The sequence below is a fragment of the Nelumbo nucifera genome, chromosome 1 (assembly GCF_055504915.1).
Source record: "Nelumbo nucifera cultivar China Antique chromosome 1, China Antique-T2T, whole genome shotgun sequence".
In the NCBI taxonomy this organism is placed as follows: domain Eukaryota; kingdom Viridiplantae; phylum Streptophyta; class Magnoliopsida; order Proteales; family Nelumbonaceae; genus Nelumbo; species Nelumbo nucifera.
The window spans coordinates 75,398,485-75,413,145 of NC_142649.1; the positions used below are offsets into that span (position 1 = coordinate 75,398,485).

The following is a 14,661-nucleotide window of genomic DNA, read 5'->3' on the forward strand; positions in this document are numbered from 1 at the left end:
ATAGATTCATACATCGTAAAATCAACAGTGACCGATAAGACATTGAGATTTATACTCTCTTTCGGCCCTGGTTCAGCTCCTTAGAGCGGGCTTTCTCAGCTTGACCTTCTACCTATATACAGGCCAAAATGGTGCAAGACTGACGGTAGCCAAAGTTTCTCAAAGTTTGGTTTTTTCATTTAATTACTGGATCGGAATTCACCGCTTCGCAAACAGGGAGAAAATTTTGGAAACCAAGTTTGATGACACAAGCTTGTCGCCAAGAACCCCGAGCTCCGTGCTCTCCCTCCAGTCAGCCATGGTGGTCCTATGTCCTCTTCCCACCATGATAAGGTCGTAGTCGTCCTCCAGAGATCCAATTAGAGGAAGCACATGCCCCTCATCCGCAACGACCGATTCAGGGTACAAGACAGATTGCTTGTTCATGCTCTAAAATTGAAATTCGAGCAGAACTGACTCATCAAGCTTCTTCTCAGCCTCATAATCGTCACTGTCATCACTGTTGTTCGATAATCGGAACCTTATCATGGTGATGCTCACACCTGGGTGATATGACATGCGGTTGGCATAAGCCAGTGTCTCACTGTCGTCGGCTCCTCCTAAGAAATAAGAATATCAGCAATGCCTTATAGGAGAAGTGCTGGCTAAGCACGGCGGGCCGCCGGTAATCGTGGTCGACGAGGATCCCCACCGAGCAAGGTGCACCGACGAGTACGTTTAGGTTAAGGTTAGACAAAGCACTGCCCCTCCCCAGCAGCCATGTTGGAATAGTTCCTGTGAAAAGGATTTGAAGGGGTTGCCTCCGAATCAGATGCTTCCGGAATAGATCAGGTCTTTTGGTTCACATATGACTTCATGTATATCTATTTCCCAAATATTCATTCCAATGGACGAAGGGTTTATTGTGGGTCGACATTCTCTCCCTTTGCTCGCCTTCCTTTGCCCTCAGGTGATGCACAAGAGAGAGAGAGAGATTATTGGATTAATGGAGGAGAAATGGATAGAGGAGCTGCATGTTTGATCGGTCTGGTAGAAGATAGACATTGATAGGCGGAGGTGTCGCCAGAGGTGGACGGAGGCGTGCCGGAGGCAAGGGCAGGCGACTCTGATGAATAAGCTATAAGAAATGATGAACTGTAATTTTACCCCTTTTGATATTATTTTAAAAAAGTTAATTTATTTTTAAAATTTTATTAAATTTATTATTTTTATTGATATTAGGGCCCAAAGGTGCCCTTATATGCTATAATCCCTTTTTTAAGCCTGCACGTTGTAGAATAGTTCAACTACCCTCCAATGATTTTTGAACACGCTCTTGTGTTAATCAGATACGACTTTAATGTGATATTTTATCTTTTTCACCACACACTGGCGAGTTGAGTAGTCACCGGGAGTCCTTGAGTTGTTCTACGACGTTTGTCGTTTGTTGCCGCCTCAGGGATGTTAACTCAGCATTTAGGCCCCACATCAGTACCTCTCTCCTCTCACTCCCCTTTTTTCTTCTCTCCTTTCTTCCTTACCCTATTTTTGCTCTCTCATCACTTCTCACTCACTCTCTTCAACCTAGACCTCCTCTTGAGTCACATGAACAAGGCTCTATCTACCACTAATACAAATCACGTTAAAATGGAAAACTTCCTCCTTAAATTTCTCTCTCTTTAATACACACACATACACACATACACACGCACACATCATTCCCAATTACCTCCTTAACCCATGCCATTATCCTCTCCATACTACATGCAACTATCTATCGTCAATCTTCAAAGTCAATCTTCTTATGATAACTATTCTATTTTTCTAAGAATGAAGGCATGCTCGGAATTCACGTATCTTCTTTAAAAGGCATGTTGAATCTATAATATTTGGTTTTCAATAAAAGGATAGGTGTTCCATCAATAACTCAATTAATTATATTATAATTTTAATTGAACATAGTACTATTTAATTAAATTATAAAATCAGTATATTTAATTAAAATTTCCACTATGAAACTAGTATTAAAAATTAGTAATATAAAAAAGGAAAAAATAATACAAAAAAGGTAAAATAATACAAGTTAGTAATTTTTTTTTAGTTTTAATGTTTATTTTCAATATATTGTAATCACAGAATTGTTAAAATGAAAAATAATAAAAAGTAAAAATTACAATTAATTACAAAAAAATATAAAATATAAAAAATGAATAATTATAATAAAAGTAATAAAACTTGTTTCTCTTAACAAACATTAAAGATAATAATTTTAAATTAAGTAGAATTTCAAAATATAATTAATAAAATGTAAAAAATAAAATTAATAGAATAACCCTATGAATCAATAAACCTTAATTAAATTAAATTAATTAACAAAGGTTAATTAATTAGTTATTAGTTTCTTAATTACACTAATTAACTAACAAATTTAGTTTACTTAGAAAATGATTATATAATTAAAAGATTAACTAAATAATAAGATAATTATATAATTAGTTAACTAATTATAACTTAATTATTAAAGATTATTTAATTAGTTAACCAATTAACTAATAACATAATAAATTAGTTAACTAATTAAGTTAACAATGTAATAAAAAATATAGATAAGAATTGTATAAATTACAAAAAAAATTATTTTAATAAAGTTTTATTTAAAATTAAAGTTAATACAAATTAATACATGTTTATTAATAGAACAAAAAATAATAAAATTTTAGTTTCAAAATTAAATTTTATATTTTGATATCTATTTAGATTTCACTTAAAAAATAAAATGACACTAAAAATTTGTTAATAGAATTGAAAAATTAACAAATTTGTTAGTCTTAAACTTAATTATTATTAATTTCAAATCCCCTAATCCACTAAATAAAAATTTAGTAAAAGTCAAAACAATTTAAAAATAAATAAAAACTAATACAATTAGGAAAGTCATAATGCTACTTCTTGGGGTGCAACTTGGGTGAGTTAGGTTGAGGGCCAACCCAAGCCCAACGTAAGTTTCAAACCTCTAGCTTGGGCTTGGCCCAACTCAAGGTTAAGCTTGAGTGTACCAACCCAGGCCCAATTTGAGATGAACCCAAATCTCAGGTTGGGCTTGGGCTTGGGCATGTGTAGCCCATTTTGTAAGTAGAATAGATTGATGACACTCAGATATGCATATCACAAAATGTTGGGTGGGCTCAAATTGGCTTGGGTTTGGTCGAGCGACCCAAGGCCTCAATTCAAGCCCAACCTGAGTTTAGGTTAGGCTTAAGGTTTTTACCAAGATCAACTTGAAGTTTGAAAACTCAAGCCCAACCTATGCAAAAGATTTGGTTGAGTTGGATAGGGCTCAGGTTGGTTTCACCCAAGTTGCACCCCTATCTCCTTTTGCTTTAAATTCTTTTTGCAAAGCTTGTGTGCATCACACGGGTCCCTGCTAATATATATATATATATATATATATCAGTTTGGGTCTTAATAATCAGTTCTAAACAACCAAATCCAATCCTGATCTAATTATAATCAGGAGATATAATATAGACCCGGATGTTATAATCATATAATTGTTAGACAGTTTTGTATGCCCTTAGCTTCAATCAGAATGATGTACATTATCAGTTTATTGTAAATGAATAACAGTACATATTTGATTCATGTTCCCTTGGTATGTTTCTGTGTAATACCCTTAAACTGGACACTTAATGAGACTCGTGTTAGTTTAGAATGTTCACAGCCAGTGGGTCGGTCTGGGGAGACCTATCCTGATAAGGCTAACATTGTTGTGTCACCAAGTCGGTTGGGGTGGCCTGTCTCAGCTGTCAGGGTGAGACCCTAGGCGCATACAGTGTAGGATTAATTGAATCTTTGAACTGGACCAGATTTCTAGTATTGCCCTAGACCTTGGATATTGATGGGCAAAACTGGAAAGTTACACCCGACCCCTAGACTCGATTATGATACTGCACTAGGTGTCGGATTGGACTGTCTTTGATGTACCAATCAATGAGATCCTTAGCGGGGGTCAAAACCTGGGTATGTTGGGACAGTTTGAGAATTCATCTGAGTGGGTGATCATAGTGACATGATCAGCCCCTTTGTCGGACAAAGGTAATGATCGATGATGCATTCTCACTGATGGAAACCAAGACTGCCGGCAGCTGATTTCAATCGTTGAGATTTGTTTTGCAAAGTATATTTTATATGAGATATAAAAGTATATATATTATGGTTTCTAAAAGGTTTGCAAAAGGTTTTGATTCCCGGGATCCATATAAGTAGAGAGTGCAACACTGTTCCCTGTAGCCGAGGGAGAGGTCCTCTCTTGTCGGGCAGTGTATGATCATTATGGGCTGAAAGGTTAAGTGTAAGACCATTGAGGATAATACCTGATGGGCTAATCTTGCATCTGCCCACAGTCCTTGGGTGTTACAAGGTAGCTTGGCCTAGGGACCACTTAGGGTAAGTGTTGGGCCCATAGAGCCCATTTGATGGGTTTCAGGGGGTGCACTGTCCATAATAGTGTATTCGGCCAGGCCTTGTAATAAAGGCTGGGCCGAACCCATGTGGCTGATGTGTAGATCAATGCTTGGGTCCCACGCCATACAAGGAAGCCCAACTGGGCAGCAGTTAGGAAGGTTAAGTGAACACATAAGCTTAATGGGCCTAAAAACCATTTAAAACTGGGCTATTTAATTAGTTAAATATGGGGCGAATTCTGAGATGGATTAGCAGATAGGATAGGGTCTTAACCCTATCCACTCAGAGAGTCCAGATCTGAATGTGATTCAGATCTAGAAACCTCCTAATGAGATTAGGAGAAAGCTAATCTAATCTGCAGATAAGATAGGGGTTAATCCTTATCACCTAAAGAGATGTTTTGATCCAAATAAGATTTGGATCAGCAACTCCTAATTGGATTAGGAGCTGATTCTTTGGGGTTAAAACAAATAAGGAGGGGGCGACAGCCTTTAGAGAGGACATACTCACATTCTCTTGAATGCTGAAAAACATAGAAGAAAGAATTAAGCAACCCTGCAGAATTCTTTCTTGCCACCTCCTTGTTCTTGCCGCCCAGTTTGCCAGTTCGATCTCCAGCTGTGGGAGAAGTCAAGATTCAATATTGACATCAATTCTTTGAGAAAGAATAGATAGGAAGCTGTGCTCACGTACCATCCTGCTGTTTCTTGTGAATGACAGAATTCTTAGAGAAGAATACTGCTGGTTCTGCTCTATCCTGCACTATGCCATCTTCAGTGGGAGCAGTCTTTGGATCCTTCCTTGGGCGTGAACACCTTCGTTGGGAGATATTACTTCTCTGTATCAGGTATAATCTTCTTCTACTACTTTTGGTTCAGATCTGGTTTAGTTTATGGTTCAAGATAGATCCTTGAAAATATGTTTTTCTAAATAGGGAATGCGATTCCCAGTTGAAAGAGAGAGAAAAATTTTTGAAATTCCCCCCTTTATTCCGCAAGATTTGGGCGTCCATACAATGGGTCTCTCATCCCTTCAATAATTTGATTGGTTGTCGGATCCATTGGCAGCCTTAAAATAATCTACTACCTAGGAGAGCATGTGGGAAAAACTTTACCTAGACATTAGATTTCATGGTTTTTAAAACCAGACCAGATATGTAATCGTTCTGGGGACTAGTTATCGGGTTAAACGGTCCAACCATCTAGTCTGAATAGATGGCCCTTTCTAACAAAAAATAAAAATAAAAAATAAAAAAAAACAACCAAAAACCATAGTCCGAGTCGACGGTTTGACTGCCCAATTCAGTAGTTTGCTATCCAAATCAACGATTTTTTGCCAAAAACGGTTTTGGAGTGAAACAGAGCTGGTCACCTGATTGGTTCCAAGATTTTTCGGTCCGACTGTTTGGTCTAGTCCGGTTTTGAAAACATTGCTAGTTTTCCTATCCACAAGAATATACCCAAAGACACTATGGTTGTAAGGGGTAAAGCATCTAACTGGTTGTAGTAGAGGCCTAAGATTGAATCCGATTTTGATCCGGGTTGAGGGGGTCTAAGGGAAGGTTATGTGTAAGCCCCCAAACTTTTTCTTTTAATAAAGAATGGTTAATTACTTAAAAATATGCTATATGTTTGAGAAACTACTTAAATGTACCCTGTACTTTGAAAAATTACTTGTATATAACTTATAAGATGGTCCCACATGATACGTACAATTCCTGGATCCCAGCTGTGATGGACTGGCTTGCGTGTTAGGTGGGTGAAATACTATCAAATAGTAAAACTGTCCCTTCTCGTCAGACTCGGGGAGTTGGTGAACTAATATAGTCGTTACAAGTCACATTCCCGTAAAATGCGGGGTATGGTGGTGAACTCCTCGAGGTTGTCAGGTTGGTGCCTATGTCAGGCCACCAGGTTGGCGCCAGGGCCAGGCCGCCAGCTCGTGATAGGGCCAGGTCGCACCAGGGTCAAGTTGCCAGCTCGTGCCAAGGCTAGGCTGCCAGCTCGTGCCAAGGCTAGGTCGCGCCTGGTGGGACACCATCAACTTAGCAAAGGTAGGTTGTTGTCCGGGTGTCACCTAGTTGTTCTGAGGTGCCAGGCTACAAGATGGCGAGTTGCCTGTGTGTTGCCTGGTGGCGAGCTGCTTGTGAGTGCTGCATGGTGGTGAGCTGCCTAGTGGCGAGCTGCCTATTGCATGGTGGCGAGCTGCCTAGTGGCGAGCTGCATGTGGCGAACTGCCTGAGGCGAGCTTGAGATGTTTAGCTGTCAAGAGGCTGCACTTAGTTGGCATGAGGTGCCAGGTGTCACAATGTCATTGGAGGGCCAAATCCGCCCTCATCATTTGCCCCCCACTCCCGAGCTGAAAGTAACTCGGCGAAGGGAGTAGATTTCTCCTTTTGGCCCGTAATTTGACGAGTTCGTAGGCGTTGATTCAGTTTCTTAGGCTCTGGGAGCTGCTTGAAAGTGAGCTACCCGTGAGGCACTGGGGTTTCTGCCAGTTCGGTACTTTAGCACTTAGATTCTGGGAGCGACTTGTAGTCCACTCTCCTTGACTTTGCCCATGCCGACGAGGCGGCTGGGTCTTGTGTAGTAGTGTTGTGCATGCCGTAGAGGCGATTGGGTCTTAAGCAATATTGGCCCTTAGGCTTTGGGAGGGACTCGTAGTCCACTCTTGAACTTTGCCCATGCCGGAGTGGCGACTGGGTCTTTCAGCAGTAATGTGGCCCTTAGGCTTTGGGAGGGACCCTTAGTCCACTCCTGAACTTTTCCCATGCCGTAGAGGCGACTGGGTCTTTCAGTAGTAATGTGGCACTTAGGCTTTGGGAGGGACCCGTAGTCCACTCCTGAACTTTGCCCATGCCGGAGAGGCGACTGGGTCTTTTAGCAGTAATGTGGCCCTTAGGCTTTGGGAGGGACCCATAGCCCACTCTTGAACTTTTCCCATGCCGTAGAGGTGATTAGGTCTTAAGCAGTATTGGCCCTTAGGCTTTGGAAGGGACTCGTAGTCCACTCTTGAACTTTGCCCATGCCGTAGAGGCGAGTAGGTCTTTTAGTAGTAATGTGGCCCTTAGGGTTTGGGTGGGACCCGTAGTCCACTCCTGAACTTTGCCCATGCCGGAGAGGCGACTAGGTCTTTCAATAGTAATGTGGCCCTTAGGCTTTGGGAGGGACCCGTAGTCCACTCCTAAACTTCGTTGCTCCTTAGAAACCTGCAAGGAACTAAATGTCAGAGGACCTGGGGTGGCTAACCCGGTGAGGTCGCTTCGATGGCTAAGTCAGTACTCTCATAATAGACTGCGAGCTAGAAATCATAATCTGAGAGCTAGAGCTTGCTTACTTGTTTCTGAGGCTGGTGCCTGTTCAGTTCGTCAGTTCGCACCTATGCTAGGCCGCCAGGTCGGCGCCCGTGCTAGGTCGCGCCAGGTCAGCGCATGTGCCAGGCTGCTAGGCCGTCAAGGGGGGGGGGGGGGGGCGCCTTAGAGCTACTTAGTCTGTTAGCTCCCTGCATAATCTTTAAGTTCATAAAAAAAATGGAAACTATAAAGCAAGAGTTTCAGTTTCTGAAAAGGTGAGGACTTAGCTTTTTGAGAGAAGAGGACTTAGCTTTTTGTAAGATAAGAACTTAGGTTTTGTAGGATGAGAACTTGGCTTTTTGTAGCGTGTTCCCATAGACGGTGACAAATGATGTAACCGGTTCCGGTCACGTATCATTTTTTCGTGATGTGTCAATTTTTTGGCCAAGTACCTCATCATCTCGTCTGCTCCCATGTGGTCGGTGACTCAGAGGCTGAAGTGGAGCTCCTTGGTGGCAAGCTGCCTGGAGATGAGCTACCTTGATGAGCTGCCTTGTGGTGAGCTACCTTGATGAGCTGCTTGGAGGTGAGCTACCTTGATGAGCTGCCTTGTGGTGAGCTACCTTGATGAGCTGCTTGGAGGTGATCTACCTTGATGAACTGCTTGGATGCCGAGTTCCCTAGTATAGTGCAACCCGAATGCTACCAGCAGGAGGTGATCTGGCTACCAGCAACGTGGGGAACTGAACTAGCTACTCCCTACTGGCGATGATCTGCTCATATTTGTAAGCGGCGGGAGTTGAGGGACCTGCGATAACTAAATCAGAGAACCTGGGGGTGTTTACCCGGCGAAGTCACTCCGATGGCTAAGTTAGAACTTAGTAAAGAGAGCTTGAAGAATGATATTAGAGAATGAGAGAGCTAGAGAGCAGGGGTTACCACCCCTTCCTTCGGTCTCCTCCCTTTCACCCCTGGGGGGTGAGGTCTTTATATGCTGGAGTCCTCGTGGGTTAGGTGGAGCAGTTCCTGGATCCCAACTGTGATGGGACTGATTTGCGTGTTAGGTGGGTGAAATGCTGTCAAACGGCAAAACTGTCCCTTCTCGTTAGACTCGGGGAGTTGGTGAACTAATATATCTATTACAAGTCACAATCCCGTAAAACGTGGGGTACGGTGGTGAATTTTGTTGGTTGCAGATTCTCGCCTAAGGCTCTGTTGTATCCTGTGGACAAATTTTCCTATAACTCAACAACAAATTCAATGGAACTGAATGGGGGTAAATAACGTTCTAACGATAGTATCTTCAGACATGCATCAAAACTTCTCCTCCAAGTTTTTATGACCCCATTTTCCAACATCATTGTTTTCCATCTCAACTCATATTATTTAATTTTTTTTTTTTTACTTTTGATATATGATATCGTCTTTCTTCTTGTAGTAGAGTTCAATCTAAACTCCCATTTCACTTGATAAACCAAGTGCTTTTGGGACTTGGGAGTATATTATCCTATCATTAGCCCCTGCGAAGCAGGAGTCCTCCCTAGCTTGGTATTTCATGTAAACTGTAATGACAATAGGCAAGCCCACATACTCGCTCACTATGCATATAAATATCAAGTATGGTGCACCCTAGCAAAAGACTTTCAAATTTCAATAAGGTTGTGTTTGGCTTGAAGGAAAAAGTAAGGAAAGAAAGAAAAGAAGTAGGGAAACCTTTATAAATTTGTATAGGTTTTTTTATCTTTTCTTACCTTTTCTTTCAAAACAAACATAGCCTAAATGTATCATCTACTATGCAAAAGTGAATTAAATTCTTAGGTGAAGACGGTATATAAAATTTAGGTTAACTTTTCCTATCAATGTTTTTGTAATTGCCATCCCTCCAATTTGTTTCCAATATTCTTTTCTTTTTCAAGTTATTATTCCCTCTTTTTTATTTTTCCTTATCTCTTGTTTTTTTTTTTCCGTCATTACTAGAAGACTGCCCATGCGATGCATGGGATATGTAAGCATTTAGAATTTTTAATATTAATAAATGATGATTGAAAGATGACATATTTCAGATATTTAAATGTTGAGTTTTATTGCAATAGCCAGAAAAGGAAATGTTTTATAAACAGTTGTTAACATTGTATTTAAAAAAAAAAGAAAAAAAAATTGTATTTTCTGCAATCAGAATATGAACGACTGGCATCAAAACAGAAAATTTTAAAATAAAAGAAATTTTTTTTAAAAAAAATCAAAAAAATGGTTTGAAGTAGAACTACAACTAAACATATCCAGAGAAACTGCTTCTTATTCTGTTGTAGGAGTTCTGTTAAACGAAGCGCTTTCTTTACAAGATAAAATTAGGGGTGTCAATTGGACTGGATTTGGTCCAATCCGATTTAATCGAATGTGAGTCTTATAAATAGATCAGGTCTAATCTAATCCAAAGAATATTTTGGACCATTTTGGACTAACCCAATTTAATGTCTAGACCTTCTAATCTATTTAAATTCGTTTTGATTTAGATTGGTTTCAACTCAAACCCAGTCTATTGACATCTATATTCTATCTTATATCAATGGATCAGATATTGGCTTAATCCAACCCAATCCAATATAAATTTATTACAGACAGGTCAGGTCCAATCCAATCTAATAAATACTTTGGATTGAACTGGTCCAATCCAATGTCTTGTTGGTCCAAGAAATTCTGTCCAAATTAATTTTGGACTGGACGGGGTCCATTCCAAAACCGGTCCATTGACACCCTTAGATACAATTGGTTCTCAAACCTGTAAAGGTCCCATCAGGAAAATGAGTTTTACAAGAAAACTTGTCCATAACATCCATGGAACTATGTGAAGATGGAGAGATGCTACAAAGAGAAAGTTGTTACCATGTAGAATTTCACTTGCAGAAAGTTAGCATCACATTTCCAGCTGCTTTGTGAAAACTACCAATCATCCTAACAAGAGAAGCCCAATTCTCTCTGATTCTATACTAGAAATGTAGGGAGGTAGTTTTGTAGAAACAAAGATGAAGTTCTCAAAGTTAGCTCTTGTGACTCTGTTCTGTTTGGAGACAGGAACTCTTGAAAGCAAAATCTCAGTACACACAGCCAACTGATGGTGGCTCAGTTGGTACGCACAAACAACTCTATACAAATAAGTTGGTTAAATTATTCTTTAGATTATAAAAAGTAGTGAAGCTGTGGCATTGCCTACACACATTGAATGACAGAGCCAAATGTCTTTGTTGAAGTAGTATATGTCCAAATATCAACCCTCTCAAACCAAATCTCTGTTCTAAAGAAGACTAAGAATTGGAAAATTGATTTGGTACATGTTCATTACTCTTTAATTAATAAGACCATTTTTAGATCGAATTCTAACATGTGCCAAATCTATCATGGACGATGACAGACTGTCTAGCTATCAGGTAGGGGACCTATTAGATGACAATATTTTGTTCATTGATATGGAGTCCAGACTTTCATTTCAGCTTTACACTGTTCCGCATTTGCTAGGCCCACACCAAGTCGCAGCGCTCTTTCTGAACCTTCACTTATAGTGAAATGTAGTCCGTGCCTCCGTGGTGTGGGGAAAATGTGCAATCCCTTTAGCTTACCACCTATGCTGCCGCAGGGATGACGCTTGTTTATTGTCTCCTCCCTACACAAGCAATCACTCTCTCTCTCAGTTCCCCACCCCACCCCACTATTTCCAGTACTGGTGGGCAAGTGTAGGGGTGTTCACGGTGTTTTTGGACCATGGGCCCTTTTTTTCAAACCAATTTGATCTTTTAATTTTGAAAAACTAAAAATCAAAATCGAGCCAAAATTAATTAGTTAATCAATTGATTGGTTCATTTTCTTGATTTTTTGAATTTATAATATATTACCAATATATATAATACCTTTGCTTTTTTTAAATATACTGATTCAATTTGATTTTTCGGTTTCTCTGTTTTTGACATGGTTTTCAAATTCGGACTGGACCAGAAAACTCAGGAACTGGTCATCTGATCAGTTTTGTTTCACCCAAAAACTGTTGATTTAGTCAGTGAACCACTGACCGGGTGGTCAAACTGTTAAACTGTCGATTTGAATAATAATTTTTGACTGTTTTTTATTTATTTTATTTTTAAATCAGAATGATCCATCCATTTAAATCAAACGGTCGAATTGTTTAACCCGAGAACCAGTTCCTAAAAAAGTTCCCTGTCCGATCCAGTTTTAAAAACCTTCTGTTTAAGAAAGTCCATTCCGAGTAATGCTATATATTTTTTTGGCCTTAATTAGCAGTAACGCATCAACCGTCCTGAAAGCTTAAATGGTTTTGGGCTCCTTCCTTTTTTTTCCAACTAGAACCGCACTACAGCTGATGCAACCCAAGACTTCTAAGTACTTTCTTTTTCTCGGGTTTAGGCTGGCAGATGTCCTAGTTGAACTGGATCTGTTCCCCCTTTGGGCGTTACTGATCCCATGGATCAGATATGGGCTGTAAATATTGCAGACTAGAGGCGTTTTGGCCCATCGCGTCCTTCTTTTGTTTAAAGGCGGTCCATGTCTATCGCATCTTTTTGACCCATCGCATTTGGAAGAACTTAAGTACGACCACGGTACATAAGGTACTCCATTTACCAGATACAGGGCCCGTTTGGGAGGGCTTAAGTGAAGATTCAAATAAGCTTGTTGAGCTGCTTTGAAATGCTCCAGATAAACTATTCAAAGAAGCTGACAGTCCTTCAAACTACTGACACCTGATTTGGGTTCTTAGGATTTTTCACCAGATAAAGTGTATAGGATGTTTGTGTGCGGTCCACCTCGGAACATCAAAAGCTGCTGCCCTTCAGGCCTTCCAGGGGTCACAAACCATAGCTTAGCTTATGCTAAAAGCGTCCATTTAACTGTGTTTTGCAAAATCCTATAGGAGAAAACTAAAAATCTCTAATTAAGGGGTCACAAGTCGAGCTTCCCACAAGTTATTTGAGTTCGGCTCATGAAAAGCTCGTTTTGGTTCGGTTTGATTTAAACTGAGTTTCAAATCGAGTTCAAGTCTGGTATATAGGCTCGTTTGCTAGTCGAGCTGAATTCAAGCCTGATACATAGGCTGGTTTGCTAATCGAGCCAAACTCGAGCCTAGTGAAGCTCGGCTCGTAAGACTTATGAGCCCAATATAATAAATAAATAATTTTTTATTATATACATACATATATATATATATATATATATATATATATATATATATAAAATAAACAATTTTTATTATATATAATAATATTTTTATTTTTTATATATAATAGTAAATAATTTGTATATTTCTTATTTTATTGTATATAAAAAATAGTTTTATATGTATATTTTTTATTTATTAAAACAAATTTGGCTTGTAACCGAGCTCAAGCATAAGACTATTTCAGTGAGTCGAATTTGAATAATCAAGTATTTGGCCTGGCTCGCCTTAAATCCCCCCTAGTACGTATCTTACTCTTCTTTTCCTTTCGAAATAAGAGTAATTGAAGACAAGAGTAAAATTACTCTCTTGCCCCTTCACCTCTCCAGTTAAATGGGCTTTCTTCATGGGGCTGGACCCATGGTATATCCAACACAATCCAACCACAATATTGTAGGTCATATTTGTTGCATAGCGTGACCTCATCTTGTCTTCCAACTTTCCAATTCAATTTAGCCAATTTGCCCTCATTCTTGCTGATATGAATGGATAATGGTTTTCAATTTCACAAAATTTCTCAAGATTTTGATTTCCCTCTAACTGAATGAGGTGTGTACGTCAAGATCCTTCATAGGAGGGGATGAGTGGGAGATACTGGGCCAAGCTGAGTAATAATACTGTCACATACAGTCCATACAGTCTTGTCATCATTTACATATACCTCTTTGTTTGTTGACACGGTTCAATTCATGCAATTCAAATCAAGGTTTTAAAAACTGAATCAGACATAGAACCGTTTTGGCCATCAGCTCTTGGGCCAAATGGAACTGATTGCCTGAACGATTCCTTTGTCAACCGGTCTGACCATCCAATTTTCAAAATCATGATTCAAAGTTCAAACTTGTTGTGGGTATAGTAAACATAAATCCCTTCTCATCGAATTCCTCATCTAATGTTACTCGGTGAAAAAACAGTAACAAAGAAAAAGGAAGAAATTAAAATTGATAGAAATAACTCTTCATAGGGAGTATAAAGAAAGAAGTAAACCAGTGAACATGGTTGACACATATCCTTAAACCTCATAGCGACGAGTTCAGATCTGCTCCCCACGAGGGGGCGCCCCACAACGTCCCACAGTGCATCCCCATCTTGTATTGGGAACGTCTCCCAATGATGACAACATCGGGTCTGGTAGTAGTATTGGGAGATGTTCCCAATACACGGGCAGGGATGTTCTGTGGAACACTTTAGGGTGCCCCCTTGGGTGCAGATGTGAACTCCATAGCGACTGTGTACCCAGATTTCCTATTACACTCTATTCCGCCATGAATTACGGCCACACATCTCATAATTCAAAATAGTGATGTATAGTTGCAATTCACAGTGGATAGAGAGTTTGTGTGGTGGATGCATGCATGGAGCAGGGGTGTCAATTGGACTGAATTTGGTCCAATCTGATCCAGTCCAATGTGAATCTATTATAAATGGACTAGGTTCAATCCAATCCAATGAATGTTTTGAACCAATTTGGAATGGTTCACTTTAATGTTTGTACTGTTCAATCTGTTCAAATTCATTTTGATTTAGATTGGTTTCAACCCAAAGCCGGTCTATTGATACATATATTCTCATCTTATATCAATGAATCAAGTACTGACTTAATCCAACTCAATTCAATATAAATTTATTATGGACAGACCAGGTTCAATCCGATTTAATAAATATTTTGGACTAGATTGATCCAATCCAATATGTCTTATTGATC

At 39.5% G+C, this 14,661-nt stretch overlaps 1 pseudogene; it reads right to left on the reverse strand.

Annotated features, from left to right (window-relative positions):
* The window catches only part of LOC148803449 (omega-3 fatty acid desaturase, chloroplastic-like), a 35,715-nt pseudogene that overhangs the window by 10,819 nt on the left and 10,235 nt on the right, over positions 1 to 14,661 (reverse strand).